This window comes from Salmo trutta, chromosome 33 (assembly GCF_901001165.1).
Source record: "Salmo trutta chromosome 33, fSalTru1.1, whole genome shotgun sequence".
Taxonomy (NCBI): domain Eukaryota; kingdom Metazoa; phylum Chordata; class Actinopteri; order Salmoniformes; family Salmonidae; genus Salmo; species Salmo trutta.
Window position 1 is genome coordinate 419,444 of NC_042989.1, and position 26,654 is coordinate 446,097.

The 26,654-nt window shown below is 42.3% G+C and overlaps 1 pseudogene; it reads left to right on the top strand.

The window, feature by feature from the left end:
* LOC115172184 (BRISC and BRCA1-A complex member 2-like) overlaps window positions 1-11,965 on the top strand; it is a 157,311-nt pseudogene extending 145,346 nt beyond the window's left edge.
* The last annotated feature ends 14,689 nt before the right edge of the window (window positions 11,966-26,654 follow it).

The following is a 26,654-nucleotide window of genomic DNA, read 5'->3' on the forward strand; positions in this document are numbered from 1 at the left end:
CTACTCATTCCACGTTTTATCTTTATTTTTACTATTTTCTACATTGTAGAATAATACTGAAGACATCAAAACTATGAAATAACACATATGGAATCAAGTAGTAACCAAAAAAGTGTTAAACAAATCAAAATAAATGTTATATTTGAGATTCTTCAAAGTAGCCACCCTTTGCCTTGATGACAGCTTTGCACACGCTTGACATTGAAGGAGTTCTTGAAGGAGTTCCCACATATGCTGAGCACTTGTTGGCTGCTTTTTCTTCCCTCTGCGGTCTAACTCATCCCAAACCATCTCAATTGGTTTGAGGTTGGGTGATTGTGAGACCAGGTCATCTGATGCAGCACTCCATCACTCTCCTTGGTCAAATAGCTCATACACACCCTGGAGGTGTGTTTTGGTTCATTGTTCTGTTGGAAAAACATGGCATATCGCAACAGAATGCTGTGGTAGTCAAGGAAAGAAATTCCACATATGAACTTTTAACAAGGCACACTTTTTAATTGAAATGCATTCCAGGTGACTACCTTATGAAGCTGGTTGAGAGAATGCCAAAAGTGTGCAAAGCTGTTATCAAGGCAAAGGGTGGCTACTTTGAAGAATCTCAAATCTCAAATATATTTTGGTTTGTTTAAAAGTTTTTTGGTTACTACATGGCTCCATATGTGTTATTTCAATGTTTTGATGTCTTCACTATTATTCTACAATGTATAAAATAGCAAAAATAAAGAAAAAGTAGGTGTGTCCAACTTTTGACTCATACCGTATCTAAATCATGAGCAACACTAGAAAGTTGCTAAACCGCAATTGGTTGCTTTGCAAAACTGCATTAAAGGGAAGCGGTCACAGCCCACAGTGTGTAAAATCCGCACAGTCGTCAGTTTATAAATGAGGCCTGTCAGTAAGAAGACTCCCAAAGAATTTTAGACATGATGAATCTACTGATGAACATCCATGGCTTACATTAACTGCCTCCCACAATGCACTCAGGCAACTCCTCCTCATGCCTGGATATTGCAGTGTGACTTTTTCAAATGTTTTTTTCAGTTACAACCTCTGTCTGACCCATACGATGTCATCATCATCATCATTTCATCATCCTTTCCCACCACACCTTGTGGTTTTGGGCCATCAGTGTTGTGTTCAGTAAGGTGAAATGTTCAGAACGTTGCATATAAACATGTAACTAATAAAGTTATGTAGAGACCTGAATATGGACCTGGGTTCAAATAGTGTTTGTTTTCTTTCGGAAAAACATTTGGTTGCTCTTGATTGAGCTTGTCTGGAGCTATAGAAGAAACAGAATATCCCCAAAGGTGTAAACCCTGTCCATTTGGCACTCCATGCAGGCTCAATCAAATATTTGAAAGAAAATACTATGTGAACCCAGGACTATTAGTCATATTCTTGTTAAAAGGTGAAACACAACACCACTACTGTAGAACACCAAATACTGCCTTATAATGACATTCAATCGAATTCACACAATGAAAAAACATGGTTTATGATTTCTATTGGGCCGTCGTGATCCCTTGTCAAACACGCATCCCGCCCCCGAGGCTCCGTGGCAGCATGTTTGACCTCTGATATATCCTACACGTGATAGTTCAGCAGTAAAAAGAGCAGTCAGTCAGTTACGAGGATACTCAAGTCAGGAAGCCTGTCTGACCCTAGCGCGGCTGTAAGCAGGGTCTTAATCTACACAGGAAGCCTGTCCGACCCTAGCATGGCTGTAAGCAATCTGCTGGCTAGGGTCTTAGTAGTGATATGAATTGAATTGCTGTGTACCGTAGTTTAACTCTTTATTTTTCTTTCTGTCCATCAGCGCCCTGGGAGGTTCCTCTGCACTACACATCCCAGCATTCCCTAGTGGAGGTTGCCTCATCGACTATGTACCTCAAGTCTGCCAGCTCCTCACCAACAAGGTATGACAGAATCTTTGGTGACTGTATTCATGTCCACTGATAATGGAATTAAAATATGTGTGTCCAATCAACTCGAGTAGAGGTGGTGCTTAAATTAAGCCAATGCTAAGTGGAGGTGAAAGGCGTGACATTATATATTTAATAACAAATATATTTAGACTTTATTTAGATAAAGCAAAAAACTTTTATCTGGGTAGTGTTATTAATGAGATAAAACCATTTACCACCAAGACCCAAATACCATTTTTCGTTGTGTTGTAGCCTCAAGCCTCGGTAGGATAATTTTCATGTCCCTAAAAAAGTTTGTCAAGGGAGATTTTTTTGTGCTGGGGACTGGGAGCGCAGCCTCGGGAGGCGGAAGCACAGATATTGTAGGCTACACTCTTGTAAAAAAAGGTGCTATCTAGAATCTAAAAGGCTTTTTCGGCTGTTCCCATAGGAGAACCCTTTGAAGAACCCCTTTTGGTTCCAGGTAGAACCCTTTTGGTTCCAGGTAGAACCCTTTTGGTTCCAGGAAAAACCCTTTTGGGTTCCATGTAAAACCCTTTCCACAGAGGGTTCTACATGGAACCAAAAAGGGTACTACCTGGAATCAAAAAGGCTTCTCCTATGAGGACAGCCAAAGAACCCTTTTTGAATCCTTTTTTCTAAGAGTTTACCTTCTAACTTTTATAGGCTGCACATCTCTAGCTTGTCTGGCTTCACTATAATCTTGTGCAATTATGCACCTGGCACTGCGGTGCTGCCTTTCAGCTATTCCTTAGGTCTTGTGGAATCCCAGGAACAGCTAGTCTACAATAGCTTATTGGACAGTTATTTAAAGCTTTTTCTTTACTAATAGCATATTCGAGAATAGATCCTAGCTGAATGTATAGCCAGCCTATACAGTGCCTTGCAAAAGTATTCATCCCCTTTGGCATTTTTCCTATTTTGTTGCATTACAACCTATAATTTAAATGGATTTTTATTTGGATTTCATGTAATGGACATACACAAAATAGTCCAAGTTGGTGAAGTGAAATGAAAAAAATAACTTTCTTCTAAAAATTCTAAAAAGTAAAAGTCAGAAAAGTCGTGCGTGCATATGTTTTCACCCCATTTGCTATGAAGCCCCTAAATAAGATCTGGTGCAACCGATTACCTTCAGGAGTCACATAATTAGTTAGATTGCACACAGGTGGACTTTATTTAAGTGTCACATGATCTCAGTATATATACACCTGTTGTGAAAGGCCCCAGAGTCTGCAACACCACTAAGCAAGGGGCACCACCAAGCAAGCGGCATCATGAAGACGAAGACCTCTCCAAACAGGTCAGGGACAAAGTTGAGCAGAAGTACAGATCAGGGTAGGGTTATAAAAACATATCTGAAACTTTGAACGTCCCACGGAGCAGCATTAAATCCATTATTAAGAAAAATGGAAAGAATATGGCACCACAACAAACCTGCCAAGAGAGGGCCGCCCACCAAAACTCACGGACCAGGCAAGGAGAGCATTAATCAGAGAGGCAACAAAGAGACCAAAGATAACCCTGAAGGAGCTGCAAAGCTCCACAGCGGAGATTGGAGTATCTGTCCATAGGACCACTTTAAGCCGTACACTCCAGAGCTGGGCTTTACGGAAGAGTGGCCAGAAAAAAGCCATTGCTTAAAGAAAAAAATAAGCAAACGCGTTTGGTGTTCGCCAAAAGGCACGTCGGAGACTCCCCTAACATATGGAAGAAGGTACTCTGGTCAGATGAGACAAAAAGTTAGCTTTTTGGCCATCAAGGAAAACTCTGTCTGGTGCAAATCCAACACCTCACATCACCCCGAGAACACCATCCCCACAGTGAAGCATGGTGGTGGCATCATCATGCTGTGGGGATGTTTTTCATCGGCAGGGACTGGGAAACTGGTCAGAATTGAAGGAATGATGGATGGCGCTAAATACAGGGAAATTCTTGAGGGAAACCTGTTTCAGTCTTCCAGAGATGTGAGACTGGGACAAAGGTTCACCTTCCAGCAGGACAATGAAACTAAGCATACTGCTATAACAACAATTGAGTGGTTTCAGGGGAAACGTTTAAATGTCTTGGAATGGCCTAGTCAAAGCCCAGACCTCAATCCAATTGAGAATCTGTGGTATGACTTAAGTATTGCTGTACACCAGTGGAACCCATCCAACTTGAAGGAGCTGGAGCAGTTTTGCCTTGAAAAATGGGCAAAAATCCCAGTGGCTAGATGTGCCAAGCTTGTAGAGACATACCCCAAGAGAATTGCAGCTGTAATTGCTGCAAAAAGTTGCTCTACAAAGTATTGACTTTTGGGGGGGGGGGGGGGGGGGGGGTGAATAGTTATGCACGCTCAAGTTTTCTGTTTTTTTTTGTCTTATTTCTTGTTTGTTTCACAATAAAAAATATTTAGCATCTTCAAAGTGGTAGGCATGTTGTGTAAATCAAATGATACAAACCCCCCAAAAATCTATTTTAATTCCAGGCAGTAAGGCAACAAAATAGGAAAAATGCCAATGGGGGTGAATACTTTCGCAAGCGACTGTATAAAGCATCCAAAACAACTGGCAGGGAGTTTGAAAGGAGAGAGTGCGTGCAATGGTGTGATCACATTGGATGGTGATGAAATGATCCTACATAGACTACAACACCAAAATTATTAACTGTATTATTATTACAACATTTTGCTGTAAACTTGAGTAAATTTCATTTTGAAGCTCATCAAAAGGAGAGAGATATTTTGAATGTTTCATTCCGAAATAACTGCATCTGCCTAGGCAACCATTTGAATTAGTTGTGGGTCTACTCTCGACAAGTTCTAAAAAGGCACATTAGCAAGCCAGTCTGGATGTCTTTTGACTTCTGATAGTGAGATACCCTGTCTGTTGTCGTGGATCATCATTCTCCCAAGTCGTTCCTATAATAATGTGGCCCCCAATAATATTATGCTCCCAGCAGGCCCAGTTATTCAGGAAAGCTTTCCTCTCCCCTCCGTGCGCCTATTCCTCACGCACCTAGAACATAATGCTTTAATATAGCCTGTAGATTTGTTATTTCACTTTTAAAAAGTATTACCTTTAGCAACCTGTCTGCCTAGGGAGACTAGGCCATGCTACTCTTCAAAATGATGATCAAATGTTTGGTTAATACAGTAGACCTATAACCTAGCCTACTACACTGAGTATAAGGTATGGAGGGATGTATTTTCTGTTTCTTGAGATTGACATTAGCCTAGTCTAATTGAATGTTGAAAACGCAAACCTTGATGTTGAAGCGCCCAATGTCGGTAATCAGAATGTAGAAGTTATGCTTTGCTTATTGGTTATGTGGTGCATAGGCACAGAAACCTGTTGGTAGAAGATTTGTTGCATATATTTTATGTAACTATAAATATAGCATCAAAAATGAGTGCCCCTCCTTTGAAACAAAATGCCCACCAGCTGATCATTGTCTGGCGCCAGCTCTAGTATACTGGCCAACCTTCACAGTCTGTCTCTGCGCTCGCTAGGAGTTGAGAGGGAGAGACGGAATGTTGACATTCTGCTATGTAACTACCCCCAAGGTGGGCCCCGTTATCCCCCTCCCTCCCTCACCTGGACACTGGCCAGCATACTCAGGGAGACGCTACCGCTGTCCCCAGTCAACCCCCAGCCCCTGGTTGTCCAAGCCAAGACCCAGCTACAGTAGAGCGAGATCCCCAGCGGTGCCTCACCGCATCTGGGGTCAATGAGGGCAGAGGTGTGTGGGGGGATGATATGGAGGATGAGGGTGGATTAACACCATGACCAAACCGTCCGTGCATCCACGTGGGCCATCATGTGCATGTTGATTTTTGTCTATCCCCACCAGACGTGATCATGACACACAGGTTAAAATAATAGAACCAACTATATTAATTTGGGGGCAGGTCAAAACACACATGAAACATTCATGGACGTTTGGAAGCTTGCTGTTGCTATAGTTTGTCCTGGGAGATTAACATTGGGTTGTCATTTTACCTTCAATGCATATGGTCCTTTCTTTAGCTGGATATTTGTAGAATTTAGACCCAGAGTCATTCCAAACCATATGTTTCTCTACTCTGATTAATACACAGTAAAAGGGGAAACCTAGTTCGTTTTTAGTTAGTCATCTTTGATTCTCCTTGTTCATTTTTCAAGCACCCACGTGGGTTTGTATGCCCATGTGGGTAGATGGGAGACACAGGAATTGCAGTGCGTCAAACATCTTAAATAAAACCTATTTTCTATTTTTGTGTTTGGCAACACAAACACTTGTTGACATGCGCGAGCAGTGTGGATAAAATGATTGACTAACATGCACACGTTAATTTATTTTGCAATGCTCACGCATGCAACGTGGCCTGTTTGGTTTTCCTGTAAGCCAGGGGGAAGAAAAGAGCAGCACAACAGGGTGAAGAGAGAGAGAGAGAAGGGAATAGGTCGATGTTACTCAATCAACTAGGAGCAGAAAGTACGTGTGTAAGCATCCAACTGCTTTTCTCCACAAAACAGGATGTCAATTATTCATTGAGTGTTTTGATGAATATAAAATAAATAACATCTGCATATCGATAGACTTGGAGCACATGGTTCATGTCAAAAAAGTGTATTCTGTACACTGCATTATGCTCCCATGTGAATTGATTAGACAATGTTTAGACCACCAGGTCTTCATCAGGCTCCCATTGGACCGGATTTTGTTAAATTGTATTGTGAAAGAAGAAAGAACTATCTTTTACCTGGCCAGACACAGACTAAATTGAACCAAAATCCAAACAGCACATGAGAATTTGTTGGATGAAATTCCATTCAGGGACAAGCATTCACAATGAAGCACACTAAAGGTGTGGGAGACATGAATCAGTGAATCAGTGAATCAGTCAGACCTCAAAATGTAATAGCATTTTATTTTGGTCATTTTAGTCACCTATTCTTCTGTTGAACTCAGTATTTAGAGCACAACTGACATCTGTGTCACCTTTGCTGATGCAATGCTGAATATGTAATTCTTTTTTCATTCTTTTGGTTTATGAAACGTACTGTTTTTCAAAGACTCCAGTCACCCGTCATAGACTGTTCTCTCTGCTACCGCACCACGAGTGGTACCGGAGCGCCAAGTCTAGGACCAAAAGGCTCCTTAACAGCTTCTACCCCCAAGCCATAAGACTGCTGAACAATTAATCAATGGCCACCCGGACTACTTACATTGAACCTCCCCCTTTGTTTTTACACTGCTGCTACTCTCTGTTTATTATTTATGCATAGTCACTTTACCCCTACCTAAATGTACAAATTACCTTGACTAACCTGTACCCCCGCACATTGACTCGGTGCCGGTACCCCCTGTATATAGCCTTGTTATTGTTATGTAATTTTCTCGTTTCTTTTTTCACTTCACTTTAGTTTATTTAGTCATTCTTAACTCTATTTATTGAACTGCATTGTTGGTTAAGGGCTTGTAAGTAAGCATTTCACGGTAAGGCGCAAGTGACAAATACAATTTGATTTGATTTGAGATGTGTTGATGGAAGACCTGACACATTATGAAAAGCAAAACTTCAGGGTGTGTGTATGTGTGAGAGAGAGAGAGAAATGAGGTGAATGAGGATTGTTACACATTACTACAGGAAACACTTCCGGACACATTGCATAATACCCTCCAGGGGCAGGTACACATGCCAGAAGCGGAGGCGGCATGTCCTGGGTGCGGGCACATTGAATACCTGCTGCATGATCTCACCTTTTTGTCGTCAGTTAGACTACCACATAGCCAATAGGAATGCTTGATTCCCCGTTGTCATGCCAGGGAGGGCGGGTGTGTTTAAGTTCAGTGATCCACAATTCCAAACACACACCCTGCTGTGACTAAATAAACACACTCTTTACAGACAGTGTGGCCTTGCTGCCTTTCAGAGAGCTGTGACTACCCCCCACTTGGTCCTACGTAAACAAAGACGAATAGACTTGAATAGGGGAGTCTGAATCACTGTGTGTAGTGTGTTTCCCAGCAGGAGGTGTGTGTGTGTGTGTGTGTGTGTGTGTGTGTGTGTGTGTGTGTGTGTGTGTGTGTGTGTGTGTGTGTGTGTGTGTGTGTGTGTGTGTGTGTGTGTGTGTGTGTGTGTGTGTGTGTGGCAGACGGAGAAAAATGCATGGTTAAGATTGGAATTGGAGGAAAACAAGCTAATGTCTTGTCTATGGTACAGGGCAACTTCCCCTTCTGTGCATGCTTATATACTTTACTAATGTCAACTGATTTTTGACGCAGAATACCCATTGGTTGACTAGACTATGCTATTTTTGCGATTGAGAATTGGGGATTTCGGTCTGGGGCTGTAAGGTGGTTAGAGTGCAGTCACCGCAGTCTCTCTCACCTGCCCAGGACGGTCAATAGTCGACCAAACCTGGAGCGTCCCTGCTAGGCACACACACCAGCAACTGCAACTCAGAGCTATCAACATACTACAACAGTCTGGTTTGTGTGTGGTGGGTGGATGCGTGCGCTTCATGCTTATTAGCGTCATTAAGGGGTCGTCAGGTTGGTGTCTGACCCCAAGTGTACACGCATTCTCTGATACGCTTTGAGTTTGACATCTCAGCGTTTCGATAAGTGCACTCATTAAAAACCCTGCCGCATTAAGTTGAAGAGTATCAATTGATGCTTTAATGATATGGTTTCTCGTCTTCTTGAGAGGCTGGATACGTATTTGATCAGTATACATTTTTGCATCAAAGTAGCAAAAATCCATGTGTACCAACCAGGGTTAACTGGGGTGAATTTGAACTCAAGTCACTCAATTGATTAAGTGATTTAAATAGCTTTTTATTTTCAGTTTATTTGGTTGGCTTTTCAGGATGACCAAACCAAAAAGTAACATTTTAATATTGTACAGTTCTGCTTCAGCTGGTATTTGCTGATATCTGAGAATAACGTAGGTATTTCTCTCCCTCTCTCTTTCTCCCTCCCCTGTTCTCAGGTGCAGTATATCATTCAAGACTACCACAAGAGGAGAGAGTACATTGCTGCCTTTCTCAGTCACTTTGGAATGTGAGTCTGGTGTGCGTGCGCATGTAAGCGAGAATAGGGAGAAGGGCAAGGAAACGTTTTTGGGAGCAAGCATATCTGTAACATTGTATTTGATTTTTATGGTGGGCACATTACAGTGTCTATGTAAGAAAGGTTTGCCAATGTGTGTGTGCTTTATGCAGGGGATGGTGGAGTATGATGCAGAGGGATTCACCAAGCTCACTCTTCTCCTCATGTGGGAAGACTTCTGTTTCCTTGTCCATGGTGAGTTACACACACACACACACACACACACGCACACACACACACACACACACACACACACACACACACACACACACACACACACACACACACACACACACACACACACAGACACACCACTTTCTTTCAGTCTCACTATGTCTTCCTCCCCAAACTCTCTTTTTCTCCCTCTCTCTATCTTTCTCTCACCCCTCCTCCTCCAGTGGACCTTCCTCTGTACTTCCCACGGGACCAGCCCACCCTGACATTCCAGTCTGTGTACCACTTCACCAACAGTGGGCAGCTTTACTGGCAAGTGCAGAAGTCCTACCCTTACAGCCCGTGATGGGACGGCAACGAGATGGCCAAAAGAGCCAAGTAAGGCAAGACGCTACTGGGTGAAGTTGCCCCTAGATGCTGATCTTGAATCAGTTTTGCCTTTTCCTCACTAATGGTTAGGATTGGGGGAGGGGAAGCTGATCTTAGATCTGTACCTAGGGGAAACATCACCCGTAGCATACTGGACAACAATGACTATTTGAGCTACTATACCGTACAGTAATTACCCATAATACATGATGATAATGATTCAAATCTAAGTCATTTGTTTAAGTCATGTAATCCAATCGACTAGCACAAAACTAGAACCTGCTGCCATCTTTGGACCAGGTCTCCCTCGTAAAATAGATTTTATCTCAATTAAACTTATCTGGATTTATAATGGAAACATGAAAAGCAAAATAATCCCTGTCATACTAATAATCACTAACAGTACGGACATCAAATCACTTTAATTGAAAACACATATCACTACTCACACTGGTGAAGATTTATATGGATTTTTTTGTAATAACAATTATAGATGTATGGATCTCCCAAATTGTATTTACTTGACCTATTTTCTATTTAACAAGAACCCGTTGACCCTATTCGTGAATTAATGGCGTTATCTCTAGCTTTATCGTGTTTACTTAGCACAGCAAAGGAGTGCTTAACTGTAACAGTTGAGTTTTTGTCCTAAAGTTGATAGTTAGATGGAATTTTCTTTGTTTACATCGCTAGTCTCCAAGGAAAGTCAGTATCTTATCTCTGTTTTGCTGACAAGTAGTTTTCAGTCTTAGTTTGGCACTGTGGAGGGCCCAAAATATGCAAACATTCCAAATGCCTGGGATTGCAACCTATCAGCTACTGGTTTATAACTGAGAAGAGTTTATAATCTCGGCTACCTGACATGGAGTGAAACTCGCCCTTGAAAACACACACGCATACACTGTTTGGTGATGTTGACAGCTCTAAGTTATTGTACCTTGTCATTCCATTGCATTTTTTGTCTTGGTTTTTCTTTTAGTTTTACTTGCTTGCTTGCTCTTCACAATTTGTCATTTTCTATTAGGAAGATTGAACATTGAGATAATGAGGAGTAGCCGTCGGTCTCTCTGTCTTGATTTCACAGTGGTAAATTGTTGAGATGTTTTGTGTTTAGATTATACTCTCAGCATGTCAGGAGAGAACATTCTACTGCTGAAAGAACAAACTGGTGCTGTGCTTTTATGGTCAGATAAGAACTGTAGTACTCCCAGTAAATCTGTGTCTATCTAAATTACGTTTAATTGGTATCTTTCTTTCTCTCTCTCACTCCACAGAGCATATTTCAAGAGCTTCATTCCTCAATTTCAGGAAGGTGCCTTTGCCACTGTGAAACTCTAGGAGTGTAGTGTGTGTGAATGCGCTGCACATAAGTGACAATGTACGCTGTACAGGGACTCTCTGTAACTCCATGTTGAGCCATGTGTTTTATTCTTTTCCCTGAATTGTCTGTGTTTCCATTTTATTTAGTTGTTTTTTCAGCTTTCTTAAAAATTACAGAGAGGAAATGCTGTTGCTAAAATGGTTAGGGTCAGTAGTTCAGAACCACTTGGTCCGTCAATAGACAGATGTTGGGCTTGCCCAGCCAAGGTGCTACAACCTCAAACAAGGCATCATTTCTGATCTTCTGATTGGTTGTAAGAAAACTGGAAAAGGGCCCTGAACTCTTTAACTAGAGCTTGATGTGATACGGTCATCTTCTGGAAAAACCTTCATTGGTTCATCTTGATTCATATAATACATTCTTACTAGAGTGGTACCATTACTTTATCATTCTACAGTTGTCTTAATCTTTGCCTTGAGAGTATTCCTCAGTACAATGAACATTGGAGAGAATACTGTATGTTCCATTTTTCATTTGTAAAGACCTGTGATCATATTTTATTCACTTACTTCATGAAGGTATGTTACTAAATGTTTTCTGTTATATTTTCATTTCACCACCATCTCAATCACTCCTATTCCCAACAAACCCTGAAATCCTGTACTGTCTGTAAATACATTCTTTATTGTTTCATTATTATTGCTTGTCACTAAGCCACTGATGCACTGTGATTAAATTATGGCCTGTGCTAAATGTAGCTGTGTTTGAAAGAAAGGGAGAGAGAAACAGGGAATGAGGGATGGATGGTGTGTGAGAGAAAGCGAGACTAACAGGGAGAGTAGGGAGGGAGGGATGGTCTGTGTGAGGGAGGAAGGGTGAAAGAGAGAGTGGGAGTGTGTGTGCATGCTTGTTTTCATCATTAAATCTTAGGGGGTCATTGTTAGGGGTCTTTCCTGGCCCGGGGGCCAGCCCTTTGCTATATTTATTGTTGGTAATGCAGCAACTGTCAAGTCTAATTGGGAACTATACGGTGAATGTATCTGAGGCATTTAACAGCATTAAGTCTATTAATAAAAAAATATTAAAAGCATTATTTTTATTTTTGTCTTTTTTTGCGGCGTTCCATGTTTCGCGCGGTAACCTTTGCCGACCTGCTTTCAAATCGTCTCTCTCATCAGCCCGGGGACGAACTGCTATCTTTATTTTGAGAAGTGGAAGGAGGGTGTGCAGAGGAAGAACAGAGGATATGGGGTAACAGCCTCTCTAACAAAGGCTTCTCGATTGCAGTCTTTATTTAAGTTTTTTTTATTCACTTCATGTTCAAAAATCATTTTGTTTTCCTTTAATAGATTTTGGCTTTTTTTTTTATCAGCTTTAAATATATTTAAAAATAATGTATTTTTATTATTCAATACATGAATATAAATTGGAGTGAGCTGTGAGGAATCTACAGACGCTAACATTGTCGACGATTCATAGAAATCGGTTTTAAGTTTGAAGGTGAAGCACTTTGAAGTAAACCTTATGAGTTGCTCGTAAGCAACTCTTTCAATTTAAACTAAGGCACAAGTGTCATATCACGTAGTCCACATGGAACTCGCCTCTCTCACTTACTTTAAACCTCTTAATAGTGATACGGTCTTCGTAATGATCTTACCAAGGTTGCTGCTCAAGGTACCTTTTGAAGCTGTGTTTCTCACTCCCTGACTCACGGCACAGAGTTCTCCTGCCTGCCAACTCTGTTGCTAATACTCCAAATCCACTAATCCAGCCTTATTTAGGAGATTGCAATGGCAGTCGGCCGGAATCATTAAAGGTAGGAATAATTACCCGGGGATCTCTGGAGAGAGATTATTAAAATGACGCTCGGCATCTCTTTACTGCTGAAAACCAGTTTAACCTTTGCTGAACCGTGGAATGGTTTTGCTAATGATTGTCGGCCATTTTGGTTTTGGAGAAGTGGTTTGGTGCACAGTTAATCAAGCCACAACCTCTTTGCCTGATTGTAATAAATGTTTATGTTCTTTGATTACTTAACCGTATATTGCAATAGGGCCCTGTCAGGGTTGGCCTTTGTGGCCCCTGCAGGTTGTTAATGCTGAGGGCTCTCAACCAAAGCTGAAACATTTACATTTAAGTCATTTAGTGCATCTAAATCTTTTAGGGGGGGGGGTTAGAAGGATTACTTTATCCTATCCCAGGTATTCCTTAAAGAGGTGGGGTTTCAGGTGTCTCCGGAAGGTGGTGATTGACTCCGCTGTCCTGGCGTCGTGAGGGAGCTTGTTCCACCATTGGGGTGCCAGAGCAGCGAACAGTTTTGACTGGGCTGAGCGGGAACTGTGCTTCCTCAGAGGTAGGGAGGCGAGCAGGCCAGAGGTGGATGAACGCAGTGCCCTTGTTTGGGTGTAGGGCCTGATCAGAGCCTGAAGGTACGGAGGTGCCGTTCCCCTCACAGCTCCGTAGGCAAGCACCATGGACTTGTAGCGGATGCGAGCTTCAACTGGAAGCCAGTGGAGAGAGCGGAGGAGCGGGGTGACGTGAGAGAATTTGGGAAGGTTGAACACCAGACGGACTGCGGCGTTCTGGATGAGTTGTAGGGGTTTAATGGCACAGGCAGGGAGCCCAGCCAACAGCGAGTTGCAGTAATCCAGACGGGAGATGACAAGTGCCTGGACTAGGACCTGCGCCGCTTCCTGTGTGAGGCAGGGTCGTACTCTGCGAATGTTGTAGAGCATGAACCTACAGGATCGGGTCACCGCCTTGATGTTAGTGGAGAACGACAGGGTGTTGTCCAGGGTCACGCCAAGGTTCTTAGCACTCTGGGAGGAGGACACAAGGGAGTTGTCAACCGTGATGGCGAGATCATGGAACGGGCAGTCCTTCCCCGGGAGGAAGAGCAGCTCCGTCTTGCCGAGGTTCAGGTTGAGGTGGTGATCCGTCATCCACACTGATATGTCTGCCAGACATGCAGAGATGCGATTCGCCACCTGGTTATCAGAAGGGGGAAAGGAGAAGATTAATTGTGTGTCGTCTGCATAGCAATGATAGGAGAGACCATGTGAGGATATGACAGAGCCAAGTGACTTGGTGTATAGTGAGAATAGGAGAGGGCCTAGAACAGAGCCCTGGGGGACACCAGTGGTGAGAGCACGTGGTGCGGAGACAGATTCTCGCCACGCCACCTGGTAGGAGCGACCTGTCAGGTAGGACGCAATCCAAGCGTGGGCCGCGCCGGAGATGCCCAGCTCGGAGAGGGTGGAGAGGAGGATCTGATGGTTCACAGTATCAAAGGCAGCAGATAGGTCTAGAAGGATGAGAGCAGAGGAGAGAGAGTTAGCTTTAGCAGTGCGGAGAGCCTCCGTGACACAGAGAAGAGCAGTCTCAGTTGAATGCCCAGTCTTGAAACCTGACTGATTAGGATCAAGAAGGTCATTCTGAGAGAGATAGCAGGAGAGCTGGCCAAGGACGGCACGTTCAAGAGTTTTGGAGAGAAAAGAAAGAAGGGATACTGGTCTGTAGTTGTTGACATCGGAGGGATCGAGTGTAGGTTTTTTCAGAAGGGGTGCAACTCTCGCTCTCTTGAAGACGGAAGGGACGTAGCCAGCGGTCAAGGATGAGTTGATGAGCGAGGTGAGGTAGGGGAGAAGGTCTCCGGAAATGGTCTGGAGAAGAGAGGAGGGGATAAGGTCAAGCGGGTAGGTTGTTGGGCGTCACAAGACGCGAGATTTCATCTGGAGAGAGAGGGGAGAAAGAGGTCAAAGCACAGGGTAGGGCAGTGTGAGCAGGACCAGCGGTGTCGTTTGACTTAGCAAACAAGGATCGGATGTCATCAACCTTCTTTTCAAAATGGTTGACGAAGTCATCCGCAGAGAGGGAGGAGGGGGGAGGAGGATTCAGGAGGGAGGAGAAGGTAGCAAAGAGCTTCCTAGGGTTAGAGGCAGATGCTTGGAATTTAGAGTGGTAGAAAGTGGCTTTAGCAGCAGAGACAGAAGAGGAAAATGTAGAGAGGAGGGAGTGAAAGGATGCCAGGTCTGCAGGGAGGCGAGTTTTCCTCCATTTCCGCTCGGCTGCCCGGAGCCCTGTTCTGTGAGCTCGCAGTGAGTCGTTGAGCCACGGAGCAGGAGGGGAGGACCGAGCCGGCCTGGAGGATAGGGGACAGAGAAAATCAAAGGATGCAGAAAGGGAGGAGAGGAGGGTTGAGGGGGCAGAATCAGGAGATAGGTTGGAGAAGGTTTGAGCAGAGGGAAGAGATGATAGGATGGAAGAGGAGAGAGTAGCGGGAGAGAGAGAGCGAAGGTTGGGACGGCGCAATACCATCCGAGTAGGGGCAGAGTGAGAAGTGTTGGATGAGAGCGAGAGGGAAAAGGATACAAGGTGGTGGTCGGAGACTTGGAGGGGAGTTGCAATGAGATTAGTGGAAGAACAGCATCTAGTAAAGATCAGGTCAAGATCAGGTCAAGCGTATTGCCTGCCGTGTGAGTGGGGGGGAAGGTGAGAGGGTGAGGTCAAAAGAGGAGAGGAGTGGAAAGAAGGAGGCAGAGAGGAATGAGTCAAAGGTAGACGTGGGAGGTTAAAGTCACCCAGAACTGTGAGAGGTGAGCCATCCTCAGGAAAGGAACTTATCAAGGCGTCAAGCTCATTGATGAACTCTCCAAGGGAACCTGGAGGGCGATAAATGATAAGGATGTTAAGCTTGAAAGGGCTGGTAACTGTGACAGCATGGAATTCAAATGAGGAGATAGACAGATGGGTCAGGGGAGAAAGAGAGAATGTCCACTTGGGAGAGATGAGGATTCCAGTGCCACCACCCCGCTGGCTTGATGCTCTAGGGGTATGCGAGAACACGTGGGCAGACGAGGAGAGAGCAGTAGGAGTAGCAGTGTTATCTGTGGTAATCCATGTTTCCGTCAGCGCCAGGAAGTCTAGGGACTGGAGGGTAGCATAGGCTGAGATGAACTCAGCCTTGTTGGCCGCAGACCAGCAGTTCCAGAGGCTGCCGGAGACCTGGAACTCCACGTGGGTCGTGCGCGCTGGGACCACCAGGTTAGAGTGGCAGCGGCCACGCGGTGTGAAGCATTTGTATGGCCTGTGCAGAGGGGACAGAACAGGGATAGACAGACACATAGTTGACAAGCTACAGAAGAGGCTACGCTAATGCAAAGGAGATTGGAATGACAAGTGGACTACACGTCTCGAATGTTCAGAAAGTTAAGCTTACGTTGCGAAAATCTTATTGACTAAAATGACGAAAATGATACAGTACTGCTGGCTGGTGGAGTAGGCTAGCTAGCAGTGGCTGCGTTGTTGACTTTGTTTGAAGGTGTAGCTGGCTAGGTAACCTCGATAGTTTCAGTACTACACCTTGTCATGATACAAAAGCAACTTTGTAGCTAGCTAACATAACACTAATCAAGACGTTCCTTTGTAATGTATTTAGTTTCTACAATGCTGCTCGTCGGTAATAGTTGGCTAGGTATGGAACAATGGCGTCGCGGGGGACGGAAATAGCTGGCTAGCTAACCTCGATAATTACTAAACTACACAATTATCAAGCTATGACAAAGACAACTATGTAGCTAGCTAGCTAACACTGCACTAGTCAAATCGTTCACCTACCTCACACTATTTCTCCTTCCTCGAGCTCCTGGCATGTTTTGCTCAGCAGGTGTTTCCAACTCAACTCAAGGGAGTTGGCTAGCTAGCAGTAGCGCAGTGCGTGGGTAAAATCACTGGGGAAGCCAATCCAGAAATAAAAGCCATATTACAACCTACTGTATGTGTTGTGATAATTGAGTTGTTTGCTCTGTAACCTGCTTGTTCATATGCCTTAACACCGTGATATATCGGCCTAAGGCCGAGACAATAAGAATAAATTCAACCACACATTTCTTTCATTCGAAAATCGGACGACAACATCTGTGTGGTGAAGTCCACAAACATATTGCATGTAATAAACAGTTACATGACCTACAGCATGGTCAAGCGAGGTAATGTTTCCGACATTTTCAGACCACTAAACAACTATTGATTTAGAACCACAGAGCGTTACCTCAAGTCACAAAGAGAACAGGAGCTGACCCCACTATTCCAGCACCATTTCAATTTCAACATTTCAACATCATCTAATCACCTGTGCTTAATCTAATACAGTGACAACTAAAATACACCAAAAACGATTTAGTCCAATCAACGTAAGCTAAATATGATGTGGGTGTCCATGGTACTGATTTCTGTGTGTGTGTGCGTGCAAGTAGAAAAAACATGTTGACTCACCCAACTTGTAAAGAAACGCCAATGCCATCCTCCTCTTTCATATTGCCTAAACAGCAGTACATACTTTTAGTTTTTGTTGTACTAGGTTACATGGCTAAAATACTTGCTCGCTAGCCTAACTTCCTTTCATGGGCAACGATACGCCAGACCAGCTAGTTAACATTAGCATACTACATCTAGCTACATGTTGAACGTCCATCCTCTCAGGCCAGGGGCACAGTGTATGAATTTATGGTTGGATCAGAATTACCTTGATGATAATGATTTGCCAGTACGGAGAATTAAGTAAAACCACAAGTCCAAATCCCTATCTCCACCCATGGCTAATTAAGGAAAGGGATGATTTTAGCTAGCTAGCCACTGGATGACAACAGCACAACAAGATGTAAAAAAGAAAAAAAAATCTGTGAATAATGACATTTGGCTTGTGATGGGATTGGTCTTTAGCCAAATCCAAACTGGCTTCCCTTCACACTTTTTTTTTGGTGTGCCAGGACCATTCACAGCTGAGCTCACTCAGTTAGGCTCAATGCTGATTGGCTATTATTCTTTTTTACTTTTTTTGCAAAGGAGGCCAAATGCTCGCTGGCTTCCCTTGCATTCAATGCTATGGGCAGCAACACTGTCATACTCTTTCTGACCAGACAGCATCAGATAGATATACGCTACACATACTGAGACATAGGGGCGCTGTTTCGTTCACTTGGATGCTTTCTCCGGTGAGATACATTCAGTCTTTTGCAAATTGAAGGAAATGTATGAAACAGAGAGACAAAAGATAAATAATTGTTCTTATTCTGGGGTTAATCTTTTGGGGAAGCCTGGCTTCCCTTGGCATCCATGAATACACGCCACTGCTAGCTAGCTTTATCAACATTAGACTGAAATCCTGTTTGCGGTTAGCTTCAAGGCAGCCATGGATCTAACAGTCTCAGCTAATGACAGGTGTGTGAAACAGGATCACTTAAGCTCTGTAGCATCTTCCCTAGGTGATAACCCGGGGCTAGATTTTAGCATCACTCACACCGGTTTCACCTAAGAAGAAGTAACTCGAAGAACTCAAAAAACTTTCAAAAGCAGAGACTGAGGCCAAGAAAGTCAAAAGCTCCACACTTTTAACAAGCTGGAGAGCTAATATTGGGGTTTCAGCAGGAGACAATGTTTGGTATGCAGCGGGGTTGTTGATGCAAGCCATGTTTAAGATGATGGAGCTGAGAGGCTTAGCTAATTTGGGAAGGAGTGAGGAGAGTGGGGGGATTTGCCTAAAATAAAAATAAAAAAATAGCCCAGAGATGTCATGGAATTGAGAGAATTACTGGATCGGGCCTCTCTTTTTTTATCCCGAAGTCACAGGGATATTCTAATGCACTCACTGTCAAAGCAGCAGATTTTTCCCTCTCGTATAGATAAAAACAGGATCTCGTTAAACGGTGATTGTTAATAGCTAATTACTCTCATCCTAGCCGAAACATGAGAAGCCAGGAGAGTGTGGCTAAGCCGATCAAAGGACTCCTCGCTCCAGAGCTTGTAGGTTTTCCATTTTTGTCACGTTGTTTGGGCATTTTGGATGGGTTTGATGGCTTTTGACGAGATGAGGGCAGATATTTTTTTATACTCCGTCTTCCTCTAGGGTACAATCACAAATATTTGATTTAAACATGTCGTGGATTTACCAAAGCACATCCCTCAGGTGGTTTGTCTCTGGAATGCAGCTTTTGGTTCTCTGATATTTAACAGGGAATTTGGCGAAGGCTTGACATGCTAAATCAGCATAAAAGTTTCATCTTGATCTGCCTAATAGGCCTACTTGGCAATCGTAGACACTGTTTTTCTTGGCAGAGAGGTTCGACTGGAGGTTTAAGTGGAATTTAGAGGTAATGTAAATAAAAGTGACTTGAAGTTGACCTTCATGGGTTTCTCATGGGTTGCCCTTTCTCTTCCCTTTTACAGTTTTGTGGCCTGTCTGTCTCTCTTTCTTTGCACTCTACCACTTTTCCTCTGCTCTTTCTCCATTCCTTCTCCATCTCTCTCTTCCCTCTCTTTTCCACTGGCAAGTCTACCTGAGGAGCTGTCACTCTGGATTGTGATGCTGCCGGTTCAGCCTGTCACACTGACTGAGGGACACATCCCAATCTGCCTTGTACACTGATAGACCTGTCAGGTGGAGTGACAGCCAGGACTTGGACAGGCAGGAAATAAATATATGTAAATACGTGCGTGTTAGTAACTTTTCATAGTGTGTGGACAAGTGTCCATGCAACATGGGAAACTTTACCTGAGCCTGAATGGATGTGAAGTAGTCTACTGTAAGCATATGATATGTCAATTATAGATGTACACGAAATTACAACTTAATTTTCGAAATTTCTTCAGGTTTTCGAATTCAAGTTTGAGTGAAATGTGCTCCATATGAAATGAATGTAGTTTTTTTTACCATTGAATTCTCGCTATTTACAGTAACAGGCTTACAGTAACAAGTTTATTACTAAATATTGTGTTATATGCAGATTATAACTGTTTTAGCTATAAAGATTAGCACTGTTCTATAGATAAGTACCATTTTGGCTATATAGATTAAATGAAAATTGGCACACCATCACACACATACTCACATACACACCTACAAATGTCTGATGTTTAAGCTCATTAATATCACATTTTGTTGTGAGGCTATACAGTATGTAGCTACAAAGAATATTTGCCCTTTTTTGCGTAACCATAAAGAAACGTTAACCCAATCCAGAGAAAACAGCACCTGAAACTACCCTGACACTTGATGGCAGCCACTGCACAGCTGTACATGGTTGACCTCGATCCGCCCCCGTCAGCCCTGTAGGTCATGCCCCCAAGGACTGTGGGTAAAAAGTGAGGTGCGGGTTGGACTGCAGCAAACACAGTAATGAAAGAGTGAAGGGGGGGGGGGGGTCGCTCGTGCCAAGTGACACAAACCCCCCTTGGCAGCCTAATTACATTTTCCACTTTTCCACACTCGCATTAAGCCTCCATCCAGCCAGAAGAAATGGACTCACTGGAGGAGTAGACCTCGGGAAAAGACTCCACCCCTCCCTCCTTCCTTCTTTTTCGCTCATGTCTCCTCTTTTTCGCTCAAGTCTCCTCTCCTCTACAGCATTTGTGCTGTAGTTGTTTGCATATGGCAAAGGGGAGAAATAGTCTGTTGTGCATGAGACAAGAGCAGTCAGGAGAAGTCAGTCTCTTCATCTTCACCAGCTGACTGTCCCTTAGCACCTAGAAGAGAATCCCTAGTGGGAATACTCATCAGTCATTATAGAGATGCCTGCTCATTTGCTTCCATTTAAAATGTACATGAGGGAACATGATCAAAAGCATAGATAAAACACAAAAACATTATTGGGACGATTCTAGCAGATTAGAAGCAAAATGCTGAGCTTGAGGCAGTTATTGGCACACAAATTGCAGCACCATGAATTATTTTCTTCAAGATTAAGAAATACAAGCTCAAGTCTATTGTGTGATAATCTTGCTAAAGCATTCCATGGGAATCCAGGGATATAATCACATTTTCTGGATTCCTGATTTTCCTTCGTTAATGTGTCTGTAAAGAGAGTGTTCAGACAGGACGGTGCTCATTTGAGTGTGCACATAGTGGCATAAGAGATATTCTGTCTGTGTGTCGCTCTCTATTTCTTTCCCTTTAATGATATCACTTTCTCTATCTCGCTTCCTTTTTTCCCCCTGCTTCTCAATGTTTGCTGTGCTGTGGCACACCTGCCTTCTAGATGGCCATTGTTGACAACCTCAAATTCTTCTCAGATCTAGCCTGACAACCTACATTTCTTCTTAGTTCCTCTAGATCATCCTTGTGTTAAGTAATTACACTTTATCACTGTATTTAGGAGTCATCATGGGACAGGAATGTAGAGTCATCATAAGAAAGGATCAGTTAGTGTAGTCAACGGGAGCACGACTTGCGCTCCGACCAAAAAAAAGCCATTGACATTCCAAGCTGACGGGCCTTCCCGCTCAGGCCGACATTCTCGTATGCACTGGACAACATTGTTGACGGACAGAGATAAACAGTCCAACATTTCCCCTCTTCTGTTTTTCGCCTTGCCTGAGCAGTGTTTCATTCTTCTTTGTTTGGAGGTACGCTGTGTTCGTGGCATACTTCCTTCCATTGTAGCAGGAAGAACTGATACCCTCTGGTTGTAAACTTATGGTAAAAAAAACTCAGTTATTACTGTTAAGTGTGTTCATGTGTAACGTGATTGAGGATATCGACATAAGAACGCCTTGATTCAGTCTTATGTAGAAAAATTGGAGATTCTGTTTTTTACATTGGATAAAAGCAGAAGCACAAAGCTACAAAATGGTATATCATACACTGCATTTGAGGAACAATGAGAAAGTAATTCTGCTTTGAAAGTTGATAAACTTGTAACTTCACTTTTTAGAAAATGGCCTTTGAATGTTTTGGTACCTACTGGAGAGCTCTTCTTTGTCTACACCCATTCAGCATCGTTCACACAAGCTTTAGTGACTGTTGGTGACTGTAACTGTGCTACTGGAAACAATATTATTATTATTTTATTTTTAATTTTTTTTACCCCTTTTTCTCCCCAATTTTGTGGTATCCAAATGGTAGTTACAGTCTTGTCCCATCGCTGCAACTCCCGTACGGACTCAGGAGAGGCGAAGGTCGAGAGCCATTCGTCCTCTGAAACAAATAGACAGAAGTGTGTTACAGGTTATGGCAGACCAATCCAAACTCATCTCTCGGCATGTCTAGCCCACTCATTATCTTAGCCAATCATGGCTAGCGGGAAAGTTGCTGTCTTTAACTGTGGCTAAACCAACGAGGCTCGTAATTCAACAATTGTATTCGTATTTACATTTGGCATACAAGTTTGTTATTAAGACACATGAAAGTTCACATGTTCGAGAATGCATTTCTGCCAAAAAACGCATTTTGATTTAAAAAAAAGTTTGTTCAAACAGGTCACATATGGTACCTTCACTCACAGTCATCTCCTGTTGCACATGGTGTTGTTGTAGCTTGTTTTTGCCACTAGAATGGCTAGGGTAAAGGTTATGATTCCATTGCAGAATTGTATAGCATTTAGCAACGAATATCGAGAATCACGTTTAGTCCACTATGCAATGGACTGCGGGTTGTCAACATACAAAGGAGAAGTGTTGAACCGTAACGTTCCTTAACAACATTGAGTTACCTCTCAGGTCACCAGCTCGATTTTTCCGCCCTCAGCAAACAAACAAAGAAACATTTGGTGGTTGCTACATAATGGCAATTTGGCATTTTAGACAGTGCTATTCTTCAGAGGTTTTCACATAAGGCTATTCTTTTTTCTACAGCACTAGTGTCCAATTGGATACTTTATGACATATTGAAATTATAAGGAGACTGAGGCATTATGAATGAAGGGTTTGTTGACTACTGCTCGAATACTGTTTAAAATAAGCAAAGAGGTAGGCCTATTCACTAGCGCCTCATCCATAAGGAACCTTTAAAGGTTGGATCCCTGAGATCACCACCTGTTTAAAATCGTATCAAAGCCTGCCCATACCTCCAGATCAGTGATCTGACAAGGATGTAAAGAAGAATTTTATGATGGAGTCATAGAAATAGATCATAGGTGGGGTTATCAATCACTGTGAAGCCCTGGAAGCTCTTGGCTTGACGTGTCCAAAACACCATATAGGCTTTCTGATTTTCTTGCTCTGACCCTCTAATTAGTTCACATCATAATGACGGCTGTCAGAATAGAGACCAGAGGGTTAAAACTGCACTTGGATGTCTATCTTGAGCTTGTCAAACCTGCAGTTATTACTATGTAATTGCAACAACTGGAAGGGTATTGTTAAGACACTTGACAGCTACACTATCCTTATGTTTTTTTGCATACTTTATTTTTGATTGGTCTTATGGGAGGAAATGCACATCAGAATAAAATAAAATAAATTCTCCTCAGTATCACACATTCCATTAAGGTCAGGAACGCTCTATTGTTCTGGTGTGCTCCTCTGTTTCTTACTACTTGACATTAGTCACCATGGTAACCGGCAAATAAAATTGCAGAAAGATAGGTTGCTGTGTCTACCAATCTGGATTGAAATACAATACAAATCTGTGCAAGGTTCATGACGTGAATGGGTTGTCATCTTGAGCACTGGTTCTACAAAATATTACATGAAATGTAATAACATTATGAAGACCATGGTAGACGTCACCAACAAAGGGGTGCATAATTGGCTTACATTTTGTCATTTAAAATAGGTTGTAACAAAATTATATTTTCTTGCTTAAATTTAGATGGTGGTTAGAAAATCTTATAGACAAACCACTATATTTTCAGTCACCTGGATAACATCTCAACTAATCTATAGTATAATAATAATAATAATAATAATAATAATAATAATAATAATAATAATAATAATGGTAGTACAACTAGGCTTTTGAATTTTTATATGTAAAATATGTATATCAGACTGTCATGCTGACATCATAAATAGTTGTACGTACACCTCGTGCATATGACTGCAATAACAGCTCACACTGCCTAGTTCCCTGTCTGATCCTTTACCCCATTGCCCTCCGAGTCAGCACTTTAGCGTGTGCATGCATAGACAGCATTTGGAGTGATCAGATTAGCTAGTCTGATCACATGAGCTATTATCCAGGTTAGAGTGTTAATTAAACCTGTTTAAAAAATACTGTTGAAGAGGTGATACAGAGAAAGAAAACAAATGAGTTTTGTCATCCAAATCCCATACATTCATGCAATGATTTGAATAGCCGATTTAAACATTTCCTCGTACTTTGAATATCAGTTCATATCCTTGGCTTACTGTTAAACAAATGGAATTGAGCCCACTTCAGTTTATAATCTGGTTAATCACACAGTTCTTCTCCCCACCTTTCCAGCCATCTCACTTTTATCTTTACACTTTCATCATTATGGGGCGGCAGGTAGCCTAGTGGTTAGAACGTTGGACTTGTAACCGAAAGGTTGCAAGATCGAATCCCCGAGCTGACAAGGTAAAAATCTGTCATTCTGCCCCTGAACAAGGCAGTTAACCCACTGTTCCTAGGCTGTCATTGAAAATAAGAATTTGTTCTGACTTGCCTAGGTAAATAATAATACATAAATTACACGTTACCCTATGTTCCTAATCTTTCAGATTTGTCCTCACACAAGTGAAAACATTAGTACACCAAAAAGCATACTATTTATATCATTCAATCAGACAAATACTATTTCAAATATCTCAATTACTTTCACATACATTCAAATTAAGAATTCAGATATATTTTCTTTGAAAGACAAGTAATTTAATATTTTAATGTATTTGGAAATACTCTTGGAAAGTATTCTACAGTATTTTCAAATACTTATTTCAAATATTTTCAGATACCTGAGTTAAATGCATGGGAGTGTATTTGAGTCAGTGTATTTGAAATATGTCTTCCATATATATATACCAGATGTACTGTCATTATTATATTTGCATTGATGTCATGCTGAAATTAACATAAGCCCTGCAGCAAAACAAAGCCACATATTATACAGATGGATATTACAATACCACTGAAACTGTAACCAGCTAGCAGAATGCTGTTTTGTCTCACACGGTCATATGGAGGTGGATGGTCAAACATTGATCTTGACCTCTATTGATTTACACACTGAGTTGTGTTTTGTTTGAATGCCGGCTGTTGGTGGAGATAAAAACAATAGGAATTGGGTTTAGTCATTGAAGGCAGTGGGTCAAAAGAGTTCGACCCTCCTGATCTCATTATTTAACTAGGCAAGTCAGCTAAGAACAAATTCTTATTTACAATGACACCCTACTGAGGAACAGTGGGTTAACTGCCTTGTTCAGGGGCAGAACAACAGATTTTTACCTTGTCAGCTCTGGGATTGATCCAGCAACCTTTCGGTTACTGGTCCAACACTCTTACCACTAGACTACCTGCCGTCATAAAATAATGTACGATAAAACAGTACATCATATAACATTATCATCATATAACATAATTACACATATCTACAATACAAAATGTATAATACCACCATAAAACAATATTACAATGTACGTGTGTGTAGAGTGCGTGGGCAAGCGTGTGTGTGCATGCGTGTGTCTGTACCTGTGTGTGTGTGTGTGTCTTCACAGTCCCCGCTGTTCCATAAGATGTTTTTTATCTGTTTTTTTTATCTGATTCTACTGCTGGCATCACTTACCTGATGTGGAATACAGTTCCATGTAGTCATAGTCATAGTCTGTTCTGGACTTGGGGATTGTGAAGAAACCTCTGGTGGCATGTCTTGTGGGATATGCATGGGTGTCCGAGGTGTGTGCTAGTAGTTTAAACAGACCGCTCGGTGCATTCCACTTGTCAACACATAAAAAACAAGTAGTGATGAAGTCAATCTCTTCTCCACTTTGAGCCATGAGAGACTTACTTACTGACTTTATTGTCCCCATGGGGAAATTTTGTTGCAGTGTCATGTACACATTTAAAGTGGTGTTTAAATACAAAACAAAATTGACAATACAACTTTCATAACAGTTACATACCAATAAAACATATTTTTTTAAAGACTAGCCTACTGGCCTTACTGAGTTGATAGGAACATTAGCCTGAGCTATTTAGGAGGGATATCCCACCTGGTACAAATGATTGTCTAGTTCTTTTTTTCCTGCTGAGGGGCTCCCTATACCTGCGCCCAGAGGGGAGTAGTTCAAAGTCCGGGTACAGGGGGTGGCTTTGGTCTAAAATGATTTTGTGAGCCTTGCGGAGGGTCCTGACCTTAAAGATCTCATCCAGGCCTGCCTGTTTGACTCCAAGTACCTTGCTTGCTGTGGTGATAATCCTTCTCAGCATATTTATCTGGCTGACAGTGGCATTGCCAAACCAACAAACAAATACAGACATGCATATCATTAATGTTAAATCTGCTGCCCTGTTCTAAGCCAAGTGTAATTTTCCTAAGTCCCTCTTTGTGACACCTTACCACACGACTGACCAGTAGTCCAGGTGTGACTAAACTAGGGCCTGTAGGATCTGCCTCGTTGAAAGTGTTGTTAAATAGGCAGAGCAGCGCTTTATTATGGACAGACTTCTCCCCATCTTAGCTACTGTTGTATCAATATGTTTTGACCATGACCATGACACTCCAGTGTTACGCCAAGCAGTTTAGTCACATCAACTTGCTCAATATCCACATTATTCAACACAAGATTTAGTTGAGGTTTAACGTTTAGTGAATGATTTCTCCAAAATACAATGCTTAGTTTTTGAAATATTTAGGACTAACATATTCCTTGCCACCCATTCTGAAACTAACTGCAGCTCTTTGTTAAATGTTGCAATAATTTCAGTCGCTGTAGTAGCTGACGTGTATAGTATTGAGTCATCCGCATACATAGACACACTGGCTTTAAAACAGATTGAAAAAAGTAAGGGGCCTAGACAGCTGCCCTGGGAATTCTACCTAGATTAA